Genomic DNA, 14,370 nt, shown 5'->3' with positions numbered 1-14,370 from the left:
ATAGACGCACAGGAAATGCAATCATCGGCTGCAACTGCAAACATTGCCCAGATTAAGTTTTATAATGCTCGATGGTGTCTATTAGGTTAAAATATGCAAGTAGGAAGTGTCTGAAGTATGTCAGAGGACTGCTAAGTGTATTACGAGTCTTATCCTGCTGTCTGGTTCCATGGTGTAACGGTTAGCACTCTGGACTCTGAATCCAGCGATCCCAGTTCGAATCTCGGTGGAACCTTCGTTTAGTCTAAATTTTCTGTAATAAGAGTTTCTCGCTGAGGAAGTAGCAGCAATAGGCTCACGGCGTTAGTTTCTACGTTTGTGTAAAAAACGATGCGTCTATAAAACGGCCGAATATTGGTGCGACTTTGTGACCTATATAGAACATTAAACGAGTAATACCTGTAAGAGCAAGCAATTTTACGATAATTCGAAGAAATATCATTATCCCACGAAGGTTAAAAATCCCATGATTATCAACTAGCTATTACAAGCTGAGCAAATGAATTTCCTTTAAAATAGGTTTAAAACATAGGGAGGTTCTGACTCAGTGGGCATTCTCTGGAGCCTCTTTGCTGATGAGATTAGAAAAACAGTCCTCTGGGCCGGATTTGAACCAGCGACCTATGGATAACTGTGAATCCTCCACTACAGTCCACCGCCCTACCAACTGAGCTACCAGAGGCTCTGTATACTTTCTTATTCCTACTCATTGCTTTACGTCCGTCCCTGTCTGCCGTCTTCACACACTGCTACTCAGCGCGGCCATATAGACGCACAGGAAATGCAATCATCGGCTGCAACTGCAAACATTGCCCAGATTAAGTTTTATAATGCTCGATGGTGTCGATTAGGTTAAAATATGCAAGTAGGAAGTGTGTGAAGTATGTCAGAGGACTGCTAAGTGTATTACGAGTCTTATCCTGCTGTCTGGTTCCATGGTGTAACGGTTAGCACTCTGGACTCTGAATCCAGCGATCCGAGTTCGAATCTCGGTGGAACCTTCGTTTAGTCTAAATTTTCTGTAATAAGAGTTTCTCGCTGAGGAAGTAGCAGCAATAGGCTCACGGCGTTAGTTTCTACGTTTGTGTAAAAAACGATGCGTCTATAAAACGGCCGAATATTGGTGCGACTTTGTGACCTATATAGAACATTAAACGAGTAATACCTGTAAGAGCAAGCAATTTTACGATAATTCGAAGAAATATCATTATCCCACGAAGGTTAAAAATCCCATGATTATCAACTAGCTATTACAAGCTGAGCAAATGAATTTCCTTTAAAATAGGTTTAAAACATAGGGAGGTTCTGACTCAGTGGGCATTCTCTGGAGCCTCTTTGCTGATGAGATTAGAAAAACAGTCCTCTGGGCCGGATTTGAACCAGCGACCTATGGATAACTGTGAATCCTCCACTACAGTCCACCGCTCTACCAACTGAGCTACCAGAGGCTCTGTATACTTTCTTATTCCTACTCATTGCTTTACGTCCGTCCCTGTCTGCCATCTTCACACACTGCTACTCAGCGCGGCCATATAGACGCACAGGAAATGCAATCATCGGCTGCAACTGCAAACATTGCCCAGATTAAGTTTTATAATGCTCGATGGTGTCGATTAGGTTAAAATATGCAAGTAGGAAGTGTCTGAAGTATGTCAGAGGACTGCTAAGTGTATTACGAGTCTTATCCTGCTGTCTGGTTCCATGGTGTAACGGTTAGCACTCTGGACTCTGAATCCAGCGATCCGAGTTCGAATCTCGGTGGAACCTTCGTTTAGTCTAAATTTTCTGTAATAAGAGTTTCTCGCTGAGGAAGTAGCAGCAATAGGCTCACGGCGTTAGTTTCTACGTTTGTGTAAAAAACGATGCGTCTATAAAACGGCCGAATATTGGTGCGACTTTGTGACCTATATAGAACATTAAACGAGTAATACCTGTAAGAGCAAGCAATTTTACGATAATTCGAAGAAATATCATTATCCCACGAAGGTTAAAAATCCCATGATTATCAACTAGCTATTACAAGCTGAGCAAATGAATTTCCTTTAAAATAGGTTTAAAACATAGGGAGGTTCTGACTCAGTGGGCATTCTCTGGAGCCTCTTTGCTGATGAGATTAGAAAAACAGTCCTCTGGGCCGGATTTGAACCAGCGACCTATGGACAACTGTGAATCCTCCACTACAGTCCACCGCTCTACCAACTGAGCTAGCAGAGGCTCTGTATACTTTCTTATTCCTACTCATTGCTTTACGTCCGTCCCTGTCTGCCGTCTTCACACACTGCTACTCAGCGCGGCCATATAGACGCACAGGAAATGCAATCATCGGCTGCAACTGCAAACATTGCCCAGATTAAGTTTTATAATGCTCGATGGTGTCGATTAGGTTAAAATATGCAAGTAGGAAGTGTCTGAAGTATGTCAGAGGACTGCTAAGTGTATTACGAGTCTTATCCTGCTGTCTGGTTCCATGGTGTAACGGTTAGCACTCTGGACTCTGAATCCAGCGATCCGAGTTCGAATCTCGGCGGAACCTTCGTTTAGTCTAAATTTTCTGTAATAAGAGTTTCTCGCTGAGGAAGTAGCAGCAATAGGCTCACGGCGTTAGTTTCTTCGTTTGTGTAAAAAACGATGCGTCTATAAAACGGCCGAATATTGGTGCGACTTTGTGACCTATATAGAACATTAAACGAGTAATACCTGTAAGAGCAAGCAATTTTACGATAATTCGAAGAAATATCATTATGCCACGAAGGTTAAAAATCCCATGATTATCAACTAGCTATTACAAGCTGAGCAAATGAATTTCCTTTAAAATAGGTTTAAAACATAGGGAGGTTCTGACTCAGTGGGCATTCTCTGGAGCCTCTTTGCTGATGAGATTAGAAAAACAGTCCTCTGGGCCGGATTTGAACCAGCGACCTATGGATAACTGTGAATCCTCCACTACAGTCCACCGCTCTACCAACTGAGCTACCAGAGGCTCTGTATACTTTCTTATTCCTACTCATTGCTTTACGTCCGTCCCTGTCTGCCGTCTTCACACACTGCTACTCAGCGCGGCCATATAGACGCACAGGAAATGCAATCATCGGCTGCAACTGCAAACATTGCCCAGATTAAGTTTTATAATGCTCGATGGTGTCGATTAGGTTAAAATATGCAAGTAGGAAGTGTCTGAAGTATGTCAGAGGACTGCTAAGTGTATTACGAGTCTTATCCTGCTGTCTGGTTCCATGGTGTAACGGTTAGCACTCTGGACTCTGAATCCAGCGATCCGAGTTCGAATCTCGGTGGAGCCTTCGTTTAGTCTAAATTTTCTGTAATAAGAATTTCTCGCTGAGGAAGTAGCAGCAATAGGCTCACGGCGTTAGTTTCTACGTTTGTGTAAAAAACGATGCGTCTATAAAACGGCCGAATATTGGTGCGACTTTGTGACCTATATAGAACATTAAACGAGTAATACCTGTAAGAGCAAGCAATTTTACGATAATTCGAAGAAATATCATTATCCCACGAAGGTTAAAAACCCCATGATTATCAACTAGCTATTACAAGCTGAGCAAATGAATTTCCTTTAAAATAGGTTTAAAACATAGGGAGGTTCTGACTCAGTGGGCATTCTCTGGAGCCTCTTTGCTGATGAGATTAGAAAAACAGTCCTCTGGGCCTGATTTGAACCAGCGACCTATGGATAACTGTGAATCCTCCACTACAGTCCACCGCTCTACCAACTGAGCTACCAGAGGCTCTGTATACTTTCTTATTCCTACTCATTGCTTTACGTCCGTCCCTGTCTGCCGTCTTCACACACTGCTACTCAGCGCGGCCATATAGACGCACAGGAAATGCAATCATCGGCTGCAACTGCAAACATTGCCCAGATTAAGTTTTATAATGCTCGATGGTGTCGATTAGGTTAAAATATGCAAGTAGGAAGTGTCTGAAGTATGTCAGAGGACTGCTAAGTGTATTACGAGTCTTATCCTGCTGTCTGGTTCCATGGTGTAACGGTTAGCACTCTGGACTCTGAATCCAGCGATCCGAGTTCGAATCTCGGTGGAAGCTTCGTTTAGTCTAAATTTTCTGTAATAAGAGTTTCTCGCTGAGGAAGTAGCAGCAATAGGCTCACGGCGTTAGTTTCTACGTTTGTGTAAAAAACGATGCGTCTATAAAACGGCCGAATATTGGTGCGACTTTGTGACCTATATAGAACATTAAACGAGTAATACCTGTAAGAGCAAGCAATTTTACGATAATTCGAAGAAATATCATTATCCCACGAAGGTTAAAAATCCCATGATTATCAACTAGCTATTACAAGCTGAGCAAATGAATTTCCTTTAAAATAGGTTTAAAACATAGGGAGGTTCTGACTCAGTGGGCATTCTCTGGAGCCTCTTTGCTGATGAGATTAGAAAAACAGTCCTCTGGGCCGGATTTGAACCAGCGACCTATGGATAACTGTGAATCCTCCACTACAGTCCACCGCTCTACCAACTGAGCTACCAGAGGCTCTGTATACTTTCTTATTCCTACTCATTGCTTTACGTCCGTCCCTGTCTGCCGTCTTCACACACTGCTACTCAGCGCGGCCATATAGACGCACAGGAAATGCAATCATCGGCTGCAACTGCAAACATCGCCCAGATTAAGTTTTATAATGCTCGATGGTGTCGATTAGGTTAAAATATGCAAGTAGGAAGTGTCTGAAGTATGTCAGAGGACTGCTAAGTGTATTACGAGTCTTGTCCTGCTGTCTGGTTCCATGGTGTAACGGTTAGCACTCTGGACTCTGAATCCAGCGATCCGAGTTCGAATCTCGGTGGAACCTTAGTTTAGTCTAAATTTTCTGTAATAAGAGTTTCTCGCTGAGGAAGTAGCAGCAATAGGCTCACGGCGTTAGTTTCTACGTTTGTGTAAAAAACGATGCGTCTATAAAACGGCCGAATATTGGTGCGACTTTGTGACCTATATAGAACATTAAACGAGTAATACCTGTAAGAGCAAGCAATTTTACGATAATTCGAAGAAATATCATTATCCCACGAAGGTTAAAAATCCCATGATTATCAACTAGCTATTACAAGCTGAGCAAATGAATTTCCTTTAAAATAGGTTTAAAACATAGGGAGGTTCTGACTCAGTGGGCATTCTCTGGAGCCTCTTTGCTGATGAGATTAGAAAAACAGTCCTCTGGGCCGGATTTGAACCAGCGACCTATGGATAACTGTGAATCCTCCACTACAGTCCACCGCTCTACCAACTGAGCTACCAGAGGCTCTGTATACTTTCTTATTCCTACTCATTGCTTTACGTCTGTCCCTGTCTGCCGTCTTCACACACTGCTACTCAGCGCGGCCATATAGACGCACAGGAAATGCAATCATCGGCTGCAACTGCAAACATTGCCCAGATTAAGTTTTATAATGCTCGATGGTGTCGATTAGGTTAAAATATGCAAGTAGGAAGTGTCTGAAGTATGTCAGAGGACTGCTAAGTGTATTACGAGTCTTATCCTGCTGTCTGGTTCCATGGTGTAACGGTTAGCACTCTGGACTCTGAATCCAGCGATCCGAGTTCGAATCTCGGTGGAACCTTCGTTTAGTCTAAATTTTCTGTAATAAGAGTTTCTCGCTGAGGAAGTAGCAGCAATAGGCTCACGGCGTTAGTTTCTACGTTTGTGTAAAAAACGATGCGTCTATAAAACGGCCGAATATTGGTGCGACTTTGTGACCTATATAGAACATTAAACGAGTAATACCTGTAAGAGCAAGCAATTTTACGATAATTCGAAGAAATATCATTATCCCACGAAGGTTAAAAATCCCATGATTATCAACTAGCTATTACAAGCTGAGCAAATGAATTTCCTTTAAAATAGGTTTAAAACATAGGAAGGTTCTGACTCAGTGGGCATTCTCTGGAGCCTCTTTGCTGATGAGATTAGAAAAACAGTCCTCTGGGCCGGATTTGAACCAGCGACCTATGGATGACTGTGAATCCCCCACTACAGTCCACCGCTCTACCAACTGAGCTACCAGAGGCTCTGTATACTTTCTTATTCCTACTCATTGCTTTACGTCCGTCCCTGTCTGCCGTCTGCACACACTGCTACTCAGCGCGGCCATATAGACGCACAGGAAATGCAATCATCGGCTGCAACTGCAAACATTGCCCAGATTAAGTTTTATAATGCTCGATGGTGTCGATTAGGTTAAAATATGCAAGTAGGAAGTGTCTGAAGTATGTCAGAGGACTGCTATGTGTATTACGAGTCTTATCCTGCTGTCTGGTTCCATGGTGTAACGGTTAGCACTCTGGACTCTGAATCCAGCGGTCCGAGTTCGAATCTCGGTGGAACCTTCGTTTAGTCTAAATTTTCTGTAATAAGAGTTTCTCGCTGAGGAAGTAGCAGCAATAGGCTCACGGCGTTAGTTTCTACGTTTGTGTAAAAAACGATGCGTCTATAAAACGGCCGAATATTGGTGCGACTTTGTGACCTATATAGAACATTAAACGAGTAATACCTGTAAGAGCAAGCAATTTTACGATAATTCGAAGAAATATCATTATCCCACGAAGGTTAAAAATCCCATGATTATCAACTAGCTATTACAAGCTGAGCAAATGAATTTCCTTTAAAATAGGTTTAAAACATAGGGAGGTTCTGACTCAGTGGGCATTCTCTAGAGCCTCTTTGCTGATGAGATTAGAAAAACAGTCCTCTGGGCCGGATTTGAACCAGCGACCTACGGATAACTGTGAATCCTCCACTACAGTCCACCGCTCTACCAACTGAGCTACCAGAGGCTCTGTATACTTTCTTATTCCTTCTCATTGCTTTACGTCCGTCCCTGTCTGCCGTCTGCACACACTGCTACTCAGCGCGGCCATATAGACGCACAGGAAATGCAATCATCGGCTGCAACTGCAAACATTGCCCAGATTAAGTTTTATAATGCTCGATGGTGTCGATTAGGTTAAAATATGCAAGTAGGAAGTGTCTGAAGTATGTCAGAGGACTGCTAAGTGTATTACGAGTCTTATCCCGCTGTCTGGTTCCATGGTGTAACGGTTAGCACTCTGGACTCTGAATCCAGCGATCCGAGTTCGAATCTCGGTGAAACCTTCGTTTAGTCTAAATTTTCTGTAATAAGTGTTTCTCGCTGAGGAAGTAGCAGCAATAGGCTCACGGCGTTAGTTTCTACGTTTGTGTAAAAAACGATGCGTCTATAAAACGGCCGAATATTGGTGCGACTTTGTGACCTATATAGAACATTAAACGAGTAATACCTGTAAGAGCAAGCAATTTTACGATAATTCGAAGAAATATCATTATCCCACGAAGGTTAAAAATCCCATGATTATCAACTAGCTATTACAAGCTGAGCAAATGAATTTCCTTTAAAATAGGTTTAAAACATAGGGAGGTTCTGACTCAGTGGGCATTCTCTGGAGCCTCTTTGCTGATGAGATTAGAAAAACAGTCCTCTGGGCCGGATTTGAACCAGCGACCAATGGATAGGTGTGAATCCTCCACTACAGTCCACCGCTCTACCAACTGAGCTACCAGAGGCTCTGTATACTTTCTTATTCCTACTCATTGCTTTACGTCCGTCCATGTCTGCCGTCTGCACACACTGCTACTCAGCGCGGCCATATAGACGCACAGGAAATGCAATCATCGGCTGCAACTGCAAACATTGCCCAGATTAAGTTTTATAATGCTCGATGGTGTCGATTAGGTTAAAATATGCAAGTAGGAAGTGTCTGAAGTATGTCAGAGGACTGCTAAGTGTATTACGAGTCTTATCCTGCTGTCTGGTTCCATGGTGTAACGGTTAGCACTCTGGACTCTGAATCCAGCGATCCGAGTTCGAATCTCGGTGGAACCTTCGTTTAGTCTAAATTTTCTGTAATAAGAGTTTCTCGCTGAGGAAGTAGCAGCAATAGGCTCACGGCGTTAGTTTCTACGTTTGTGTAAAAAACGATGCGTCTATAAAACGGCCGAATATTGGTGCGACTTTGTGACCTATATAGAATATTAAACGAGTAATACCTGTAAGAGCAAGCAATTTTACGATAATTCGAAGAAATATCATTATCCCACGAAGGTTAAAAATCCCATGATTATCAACTAGCTATTACAAGCTGAGCAAATGAAATTCCTTTAAAATAGGTTTAAAACATAGGGAGGTTCTGACTCAGTGGGCATTCTCTGGAGCCTCTTTGCTGATGAGATTAGAAAAACAGTCCTCTGGGCCGGATTTGAACCAGCGACCTATGGATAACTGTGAATCCTCCACTACAGTCCACCGCTCTACCAACTGAGCTACCAGCGGCTCTGTATACTTTCTTATTCCTACTCATTGCTTTACGTCCGTCCCTGTCTGCCGTCTGCACACACTGCTACTCAGCGCGGCCATATAGACGCACAGGAAATGCAATCATCGGCTGCAACTGCAAACATTGCCCAGATTAAGTTTTATAATGCTCGATGGTGTCGATTAGGTTAAAATATGCAAGTAGGAAGTGTCTGAAGTATGTCAGAGGACTGCTAAGTGTATTACGAGTCTTATCCTGCTGTCTGGTTCCATGGTGTAACGGTTAGCACTCTGGACTCTGAATCCAGCGATCCGAGTTCGAATCTCGGTGGAACCTTCGTTTAGTCTAAATTTTCTGTAATAAGAGTTTCTCGCTGAGGAAGTAGCAGCAATAGGCTCACGGCGTTAGTTTCTACGTTTGTGTAAAAAACGATGCGTCTATAAAACGGCCGAATATTGGTGCGACTTTGTGACCTATATAGAACATTAAACGAGTAATACCTGTAAGAGCAAGCAATTTTACGATAATTCGAAGAAATATCATTATCCCACGAAGGTTAAAAATCCCATGATTATCAACTAGCTATTACAAGCTGAGCAAATGAATTTCCTTTAAAATAGGTTTAAAACATAGGGAGGTTCTGACTCAGTGGGCATTCTCTGGAGCCTCTTTGCTGATGAGATTAGAAAAACAGTCCTCTGGGCCGGATTTGAACCAGCGACCTATGGATAACTGTGAATCCTCCACTACAGTCCACCGCTCTACCAACTGAGCTACCAGAGGCTCTGTATACTTTGAACCAGCGACCTATGGATAACTGTGAATCCTCCACTACAGTCCACCGCTCTACCAACTGAGCTACCAGAGGCTCTGTATAATTTCTTATTCCTACTCATTGCTTTACGTCTGTCCCTGTCTGCCGTCTGCACACACTGCTACTCAGCGCGGCCATATAGACGCACAGGAAATGCAATCATCGGCTGCAACTGCAAACATTGCCCAGATTAAGTTTTATAATGCTCGATGGTGTCGATTAGGTTAAAATATGCAAGTAGGAAGTGTCTGAAGTATGTCAGAGGACTGCTAAGTGTATTACGAGTCTTATCCTGCTGTCTGGTTCCATGGTGTAACGGTTAGCACTCTGGACTCTGAATCCAGCGATCCGAGTTCGAATCTCGGTGGAACCTTCGTTTAGAGTAAATTTTCTGTAATAAGACTTTCTCGCTGAGGAAGTAGCAGCAATAGGCTCACGGCGTTAATTCTACGTTTGTGTAAAAAACGATGCGTCTATAAAACGGCCGAATATTGGTGCGACTTTGTGACCTATATAGAACATTAAACGAGTAATACCTGTAAGAGCAAGCAATTTTACGATAATTCGAAGAAATATCATTATCCCACGAAGGTTAAAAATCCCATGATTATCAACTAGCTATTACAAGCTGAGCAAATGAATTTCCTTTAAAATAGGTTTAAAACATAGGGAGGTTCTGACTCAGTGGGCATTCTCTGGAGCCTCTTTGCTGATGAGATTAGAAAAACAGTACTCTGGGCCGGATTTGAACCAGCGACCTATGGATAACTGTGAATCCTCCACTACAGTCCACCGCTCTACCAACTGAGCTACCAGAGGCTCTGTATACTTTGAACCAGCGACCTATGGATAACTGTGAATCCTCCACTACAGTCCACCGCTGTACCAACTGAGCTACCAGAGGCTCTGTATACTTTCTTATTCCTACTCATTGCTTTACGTCCGTCCCTGTCTGCCATCTGCACACACTGCTACTCAGCGCGGCCATATAGACGCACAGGAAATGCAATCATCGGCTGCAACTGCAAACATTGCCCAGATTAAGTTTTATAATGCTCGATGGTGTCGATTAGGTTAAAATATGCAAGTAGGAAGTGTCTGAAGTATGTCAGAGGACTGCTAAGTGTATTACGAGTCTTATCCTGCTGTCTGGTTCCATGGTGTAACGGTTAGCACTCTGGACTCTGAATCCAGCGATCCGAGTTCGAATCTCGGTGGAACCTTCGTTTAGAGTAAATTTTCTGTAATAAGACTTTCTCGCTGAGGAAGTAGCAGCAATAGGCTCACGGCGTTAGTTTCTACGTTTGTGTAAAAAACGATGCGTCTATAAAACGGCCGAATATTGGTGCGACTTTGTGACCTATATAGAACATTAAACGAGTAATACCTGTAAGAGCAAGCAATTTTACGATAATTCGAAGAAATATCATTATCCCACGAAGGTTAAAAATCCCATGATTATCAACTAGCTATTACAAGCTGAGCAAATGAATTTCCTTTAAAATAGGTTTAAAACATAGGGAGGTTCTGACTCAGTGGGCATTCTCTGGAGCCTCTTTGCTGATGAGATTAGAAAAACAGTCCCCTGGGCCGGATTTGAACCAGCGACCTATGGATAACTGTGAATCCTCCACTACAGTCCACCGCTCTACCAACTGAGCTACCAGAGGCTCTGTATACTTTCTTATTCCTACTCATTGCTTTACGTCCGTCCCTGTCTGCCGTCTGCACACACTGCTACTCAGCGCGGCCATATAGACGCACAGGAAATGCAATCATCGGCTGCAACTGCCAACATTGCCCAGATTAAGTTTTATAATGCTCGATGGTGTCGATTAGGTTAAAATATGCAAGTAGGAAGTGTCTGAAGTATGTCAGAGGACTGCTAAGTGTATTACGAGTCTTATCCTGCTGTCTGGTTCCATGGTGTAACGTTTAGCACTCTGGACTCTGAATCCAGCGATCCGAGTTCGAATCTCGGTGGAACCTTCGTTTAGTCTAAATTTTCTGTAATAAGAGTTTCTCGCTGAGGAAGTAGCAGCAATAGGCTCACGGCGTTAGTTTCTACGTTTGTGTAAAAAACGATGCGTCTATAAAACGGCCGAATATTGGTGCGACTTTGTGACCTATATAGAACATTAAACGAGTAATACCTGTAAGAGCAAGCAATTTTACGATAATTCGAAGAAATATCATTATCCCACGAAGGTTAAAAATCCCATGATTATCAACTAGCTATTACAAGCTGAGCAAATGAATTTCCTTAAAAATAGGTTTAAAACATAGGGAGGTTCTGACTCAGTGGGCATTCTCTGGAGCCTCTTTGCTGATGAGATTAGAAAAACAGTCCTCTGGGCCGGATTTGAACCAGCGACCTATGGATAACTGTGAATCCTCCACTACAGTCCACTGCTCTACCAACTGAGCTACCAGAGGCTCTGTATACTTTCCTATTCCTACTCATTGCTTTACGTCCGTCCCTGTCTGCCGTCTGCACACACTGCTACTCAGCGCGGCCATATAAACGCACAGGAAATGCAATCATCGGCTGCAACTGCAAACATTGCCCAGATTAAGTTTTATAATGCTCGATGGTGTCGATTAGGTTAAAATATGCAAGTAGGAAGTGTCTGAAGTATGTCAGAGGACTGCTAAGTGTATTACGAGTCTTATCCTGCTGTCTGGTTCCATGGTGTAACGGTTAGCACTCTGGACTCTGAATCCAGCGATCCGAGTTCGAATCTCGGTGGAACCTTCGTTTAGTCTAAATTTTCTGTAATAAGAGTTTCTCGCTGAGGAAGTAGCAGCAATAGGCTCACGGCGTTAGTTTCTACGTTTGTGTAAAAAACGATGCGTCTATAAAACGGCCGAATATTGGTGCGACTTTGTGACCTATATAGAACATTAAACGAGTAATACCTGTAAGAGCAAGCAATTTTACGATAATTCGAAGAAATATCATTATCCCACGAAGGTTAAAAATCCCATGATTATCAACTAGCTATTACAAGCTGAGCAAATGAATTTCCTTTAAAATAGGTTTAAAACATAGGGAGGTTCTGACTCAGTGGGCATTCTCTGGAGCCTCTTTGCTGATGAGATTAGAAAAACAGTCCTCTGGGCCGGATTTGAACCAGCGACCTATGGATAACTGTGAATCCACCACTACAGTCCACCGCTCTACCAACTGAGCTACCAGAGGCTCTGTATACTTTCTTATTCCTACTCATTGCTTTACGTCCGTCCCTGTCTGCCGTCTGCACACACTGCTACCCAGCGCGGCCATATAGACGCACAGGAAATGCAATCATCGGCTGCAACTGCAAACATTGCCCAGATTAAGTTTTATAATGCTCGATGGTGTCGATTAGGTTAAAATATGCAAGTAGGAAGTGTCTGAAGTATGTCAGAGGACTGCTAAGTGTATTACGAGTCTTATCCTGCTGTCTGGTTCCATGGTGTAACGGTTAGCACTCTGGACTCTGAATCCAGCGATCCGAGTTCGAATCTCGGTGGAACCTTCGTTTAGTCTAAATTTTCTGTAATAAGAGTTTCTCGCTGAGGAAGTAGCAGCAATAGGCTCACGGCGTTAGTTTCTACGTTTGTGTAAAAAACGATGCGTCTATAAAACGGCCGAATATTGGTGCGACTTTGTGACCTATATAGAACATTAAACGAGTAATACCTGTAAGAGCAAGCAATTTTACGATAATTCGAAGAAATATCATTATCCCACGAAGGTTAAAAATCCCATGATTATCAACTAGCTATTACAAGCTGAGCAAATGAAATTCCTTTAAAATAGGTTTAAAACATAGGGAGGTTCTGACTCAGTGGGCATTCTCTGGAGCCTCTTTGCTGATGAGATTAGAAAAACAGTCCTCTGGGCCGGATTTGAACCATCGACCTATGGATAACTGTGAATCCTCCACTACAGTCCACCGCTCTACCAACTGAGCTACCAGAGGCTCTGTATACTTTCTTATTCCTACTCATTGCTTTACGTCCGTCCCTGTCTGCCGTCTGCACACACTGCTACTCAGCGCGGCCATATAGACGCACAGGAAATGCAATCATCGGCTGCAACTGCAAACATTGCCCAGATTAAGTTTTATAATGCTCGATGGTGTCGATTAGGTTAAAATATGCAAGTAGGAAGTGTCTGAAGTATGTCAGAGGACTGCTAAGTGTATTACGAGTCTTATCCTGCTGTCTGGTTCCATGGTGTAACGGTTAGCACTCTGGACTCTGAATCCAGCGATCCGAGTTCGAATCTCGGTGGAACCTTCGTTTAGTCTAAATTTTCTGTAATAAGAGTTTCTCGCTGAGGAAGTAGCAGCAATAGGCTCACGGCGTTAGTTTCTACGTTTGTGTAAAAAACGATGCGTCTATAAAACGGCCGAATATTGGTGCGACTTTGTGACCTATATAGAACATTAAACGAGTAATACCTGTAAGAGCAAGCAATTTTACGATAATTCGAAGAAATATCATTATCCCACGAAGGTTAAAAATCCCATGATTATCAACTAGCTATTACAAGCTGAGCAAATGAATTTCCTTTAAAATAGGTTTAAAACATAGGGAGGTTCTGACTCAGTGGGCATTCTCTGGAGCCTCTTTGCTGATGAGATTAGAAAAACAGTCCTCTGGGCCGGATTTGAACCAGCGACCTATGGATAACTGTGAATCCTCCACTACAGTCCACCGCTCTACCAACTGAGCTACCTTTTTTTTTTTTTTTTTTTTTTATATCATCACAGATACAGTTTGCTATACGGCCACGACGCGAAACTGATTTCCAGAAATCGTCTTCCTCCTCTGAGTATCGAAGCTACGACCCCTGGTTTACTACACCAGTGCTCTACCACTGAGCTAAGGAGGCGCGGCCTAGCGGCACTCTTGAGTACTTCGGCCTTACGGTCGCCTGCATCGTCAGACTTCAGCTGACAACACTTCATATTATCTTCTAATATTTGCAGCTATGGCGACCCATTACTGCTTAGCTACACATCTGACACGTAACCGATGTGCTCTCCAAACAACAACACTTGCATTTCAGAACATGTCTTTCACACATGTCTACAAAATCACCTTCACCTCCAAATACAGTTTCCTTGCGACTGATAGAGACGTAGGCAAAGTTTAAAGTTGCTATTTACATTACATCACGTTAATCAGAAAAACGGTAATTTAAATCTGCAGCGGAACAAAATTCCGTTCTGCCCAGC

General features: G+C 42.9%; 36 non-coding genes across 36 annotated transcripts; 18 read left to right on the top strand and 18 right to left on the bottom strand.

The window, feature by feature from the left end:
• The first annotated feature begins 163 nt into the window (after window positions 1-163).
• Trnaq-cug (transfer RNA glutamine (anticodon CUG)) lies at window positions 164-235 on the top strand. Its single transcript has one exon. It is a non-coding gene; the product is annotated as a tRNA-Gln (tRNA).
• Window positions 236-593: 358 nt separating this feature from the next.
• Trnay-gua (transfer RNA tyrosine (anticodon GUA)) lies at window positions 594-682 on the bottom strand. Its single transcript is given in 2 exon segments — window positions 594-629; window positions 646-682. It is a non-coding gene; the product is annotated as a tRNA-Tyr (tRNA).
• A 247-nt stretch (window positions 683-929) lies between these two features.
• On the top strand, window positions 930-1,001 carry Trnaq-cug (transfer RNA glutamine (anticodon CUG)). Its single transcript has one exon. It is a non-coding gene; the product is annotated as a tRNA-Gln (tRNA).
• Window positions 1,002-1,359: 358 nt separating this feature from the next.
• Trnay-gua (transfer RNA tyrosine (anticodon GUA)) lies at window positions 1,360-1,448 on the bottom strand. The gene is given in 2 exon segments: window positions 1,360-1,395; window positions 1,412-1,448. It is a non-coding gene; the product is annotated as a tRNA-Tyr (tRNA).
• Window positions 1,449-1,695: 247 nt separating this feature from the next.
• On the top strand, window positions 1,696-1,767 carry Trnaq-cug (transfer RNA glutamine (anticodon CUG)). The gene has a single exon. It is a non-coding gene; the product is annotated as a tRNA-Gln (tRNA).
• A 358-nt stretch (window positions 1,768-2,125) lies between these two features.
• On the bottom strand, window positions 2,126-2,214 carry Trnay-gua (transfer RNA tyrosine (anticodon GUA)). The gene is given in 2 exon segments: window positions 2,126-2,161; window positions 2,178-2,214. It is a non-coding gene; the product is annotated as a tRNA-Tyr (tRNA).
• A 247-nt stretch (window positions 2,215-2,461) lies between these two features.
• On the top strand, window positions 2,462-2,533 carry Trnaq-cug (transfer RNA glutamine (anticodon CUG)). The gene has a single exon. It is a non-coding gene; the product is annotated as a tRNA-Gln (tRNA).
• A 358-nt stretch (window positions 2,534-2,891) lies between these two features.
• Trnay-gua (transfer RNA tyrosine (anticodon GUA)) lies at window positions 2,892-2,980 on the bottom strand. Its single transcript is given in 2 exon segments — window positions 2,892-2,927; window positions 2,944-2,980. It is a non-coding gene; the product is annotated as a tRNA-Tyr (tRNA).
• Window positions 2,981-3,227: 247 nt separating this feature from the next.
• On the top strand, window positions 3,228-3,299 carry Trnaq-cug (transfer RNA glutamine (anticodon CUG)). The gene has a single exon. It is a non-coding gene; the product is annotated as a tRNA-Gln (tRNA).
• A 358-nt stretch (window positions 3,300-3,657) lies between these two features.
• On the bottom strand, window positions 3,658-3,746 carry Trnay-gua (transfer RNA tyrosine (anticodon GUA)). Its single transcript is given in 2 exon segments — window positions 3,658-3,693; window positions 3,710-3,746. It is a non-coding gene; the product is annotated as a tRNA-Tyr (tRNA).
• Window positions 3,747-3,993: 247 nt separating this feature from the next.
• Window positions 3,994-4,065, top strand: Trnaq-cug (transfer RNA glutamine (anticodon CUG)). The gene has a single exon. It is a non-coding gene; the product is annotated as a tRNA-Gln (tRNA).
• Window positions 4,066-4,423: 358 nt separating this feature from the next.
• On the bottom strand, window positions 4,424-4,512 carry Trnay-gua (transfer RNA tyrosine (anticodon GUA)). The gene is given in 2 exon segments: window positions 4,424-4,459; window positions 4,476-4,512. It is a non-coding gene; the product is annotated as a tRNA-Tyr (tRNA).
• Window positions 4,513-4,759: 247 nt separating this feature from the next.
• On the top strand, window positions 4,760-4,831 carry Trnaq-cug (transfer RNA glutamine (anticodon CUG)). Its single transcript has one exon. It is a non-coding gene; the product is annotated as a tRNA-Gln (tRNA).
• A 358-nt stretch (window positions 4,832-5,189) lies between these two features.
• Window positions 5,190-5,278, bottom strand: Trnay-gua (transfer RNA tyrosine (anticodon GUA)). Its single transcript is given in 2 exon segments — window positions 5,190-5,225; window positions 5,242-5,278. It is a non-coding gene; the product is annotated as a tRNA-Tyr (tRNA).
• Window positions 5,279-5,525: 247 nt separating this feature from the next.
• On the top strand, window positions 5,526-5,597 carry Trnaq-cug (transfer RNA glutamine (anticodon CUG)). Its single transcript has one exon. It is a non-coding gene; the product is annotated as a tRNA-Gln (tRNA).
• Window positions 5,598-5,955: 358 nt separating this feature from the next.
• Trnay-gua (transfer RNA tyrosine (anticodon GUA)) lies at window positions 5,956-6,044 on the bottom strand. Its single transcript is given in 2 exon segments — window positions 5,956-5,991; window positions 6,008-6,044. It is a non-coding gene; the product is annotated as a tRNA-Tyr (tRNA).
• A 247-nt stretch (window positions 6,045-6,291) lies between these two features.
• Window positions 6,292-6,363, top strand: Trnaq-cug (transfer RNA glutamine (anticodon CUG)). The gene has a single exon. It is a non-coding gene; the product is annotated as a tRNA-Gln (tRNA).
• Window positions 6,364-6,721: 358 nt separating this feature from the next.
• Window positions 6,722-6,810, bottom strand: Trnay-gua (transfer RNA tyrosine (anticodon GUA)). Its single transcript is given in 2 exon segments — window positions 6,722-6,757; window positions 6,774-6,810. It is a non-coding gene; the product is annotated as a tRNA-Tyr (tRNA).
• Window positions 6,811-7,057: 247 nt separating this feature from the next.
• Trnaq-cug (transfer RNA glutamine (anticodon CUG)) lies at window positions 7,058-7,129 on the top strand. Its single transcript has one exon. It is a non-coding gene; the product is annotated as a tRNA-Gln (tRNA).
• A 358-nt stretch (window positions 7,130-7,487) lies between these two features.
• Window positions 7,488-7,576, bottom strand: Trnay-gua (transfer RNA tyrosine (anticodon GUA)). Its single transcript is given in 2 exon segments — window positions 7,488-7,523; window positions 7,540-7,576. It is a non-coding gene; the product is annotated as a tRNA-Tyr (tRNA).
• Window positions 7,577-7,823: 247 nt separating this feature from the next.
• On the top strand, window positions 7,824-7,895 carry Trnaq-cug (transfer RNA glutamine (anticodon CUG)). The gene has a single exon. It is a non-coding gene; the product is annotated as a tRNA-Gln (tRNA).
• Window positions 7,896-8,253: 358 nt separating this feature from the next.
• On the bottom strand, window positions 8,254-8,342 carry Trnay-gua (transfer RNA tyrosine (anticodon GUA)). The gene is given in 2 exon segments: window positions 8,254-8,289; window positions 8,306-8,342. It is a non-coding gene; the product is annotated as a tRNA-Tyr (tRNA).
• A 247-nt stretch (window positions 8,343-8,589) lies between these two features.
• Window positions 8,590-8,661, top strand: Trnaq-cug (transfer RNA glutamine (anticodon CUG)). Its single transcript has one exon. It is a non-coding gene; the product is annotated as a tRNA-Gln (tRNA).
• Window positions 8,662-9,019: 358 nt separating this feature from the next.
• Trnay-gua (transfer RNA tyrosine (anticodon GUA)) lies at window positions 9,020-9,108 on the bottom strand. The gene is given in 2 exon segments: window positions 9,020-9,055; window positions 9,072-9,108. It is a non-coding gene; the product is annotated as a tRNA-Tyr (tRNA).
• Window positions 9,109-9,440: 332 nt separating this feature from the next.
• Window positions 9,441-9,512, top strand: Trnaq-cug (transfer RNA glutamine (anticodon CUG)). The gene has a single exon. It is a non-coding gene; the product is annotated as a tRNA-Gln (tRNA).
• Window positions 9,513-9,869: 357 nt separating this feature from the next.
• Window positions 9,870-9,958, bottom strand: Trnay-gua (transfer RNA tyrosine (anticodon GUA)). The gene is given in 2 exon segments: window positions 9,870-9,905; window positions 9,922-9,958. It is a non-coding gene; the product is annotated as a tRNA-Tyr (tRNA).
• Window positions 9,959-10,290: 332 nt separating this feature from the next.
• Trnaq-cug (transfer RNA glutamine (anticodon CUG)) lies at window positions 10,291-10,362 on the top strand. Its single transcript has one exon. It is a non-coding gene; the product is annotated as a tRNA-Gln (tRNA).
• A 358-nt stretch (window positions 10,363-10,720) lies between these two features.
• Window positions 10,721-10,809, bottom strand: Trnay-gua (transfer RNA tyrosine (anticodon GUA)). The gene is given in 2 exon segments: window positions 10,721-10,756; window positions 10,773-10,809. It is a non-coding gene; the product is annotated as a tRNA-Tyr (tRNA).
• A 247-nt stretch (window positions 10,810-11,056) lies between these two features.
• Window positions 11,057-11,128, top strand: Trnaq-cug (transfer RNA glutamine (anticodon CUG)). The gene has a single exon. It is a non-coding gene; the product is annotated as a tRNA-Gln (tRNA).
• Window positions 11,129-11,486: 358 nt separating this feature from the next.
• Window positions 11,487-11,575, bottom strand: Trnay-gua (transfer RNA tyrosine (anticodon GUA)). The gene is given in 2 exon segments: window positions 11,487-11,522; window positions 11,539-11,575. It is a non-coding gene; the product is annotated as a tRNA-Tyr (tRNA).
• A 247-nt stretch (window positions 11,576-11,822) lies between these two features.
• Window positions 11,823-11,894, top strand: Trnaq-cug (transfer RNA glutamine (anticodon CUG)). Its single transcript has one exon. It is a non-coding gene; the product is annotated as a tRNA-Gln (tRNA).
• Window positions 11,895-12,252: 358 nt separating this feature from the next.
• Trnay-gua (transfer RNA tyrosine (anticodon GUA)) lies at window positions 12,253-12,341 on the bottom strand. The gene is given in 2 exon segments: window positions 12,253-12,288; window positions 12,305-12,341. It is a non-coding gene; the product is annotated as a tRNA-Tyr (tRNA).
• Window positions 12,342-12,588: 247 nt separating this feature from the next.
• Trnaq-cug (transfer RNA glutamine (anticodon CUG)) lies at window positions 12,589-12,660 on the top strand. Its single transcript has one exon. It is a non-coding gene; the product is annotated as a tRNA-Gln (tRNA).
• A 358-nt stretch (window positions 12,661-13,018) lies between these two features.
• Window positions 13,019-13,107, bottom strand: Trnay-gua (transfer RNA tyrosine (anticodon GUA)). The gene is given in 2 exon segments: window positions 13,019-13,054; window positions 13,071-13,107. It is a non-coding gene; the product is annotated as a tRNA-Tyr (tRNA).
• Window positions 13,108-13,354: 247 nt separating this feature from the next.
• On the top strand, window positions 13,355-13,426 carry Trnaq-cug (transfer RNA glutamine (anticodon CUG)). Its single transcript has one exon. It is a non-coding gene; the product is annotated as a tRNA-Gln (tRNA).
• A 363-nt stretch (window positions 13,427-13,789) lies between these two features.
• On the bottom strand, window positions 13,790-13,868 carry Trnay-gua (transfer RNA tyrosine (anticodon GUA)). Its single transcript is given in 2 exon segments — window positions 13,790-13,820; window positions 13,837-13,868. It is a non-coding gene; the product is annotated as a tRNA-Tyr (tRNA).
• Between the last annotated feature and the right edge of the window lie 502 nt (window positions 13,869-14,370).

Source organism: Schistocerca gregaria, chromosome 2 (genome assembly GCF_023897955.1).
Source record: "Schistocerca gregaria isolate iqSchGreg1 chromosome 2, iqSchGreg1.2, whole genome shotgun sequence".
In the NCBI taxonomy this organism is placed as follows: domain Eukaryota; kingdom Metazoa; phylum Arthropoda; class Insecta; order Orthoptera; family Acrididae; genus Schistocerca; species Schistocerca gregaria.
This window is presented reverse-complemented; position numbering and strand designations above follow the sequence as displayed.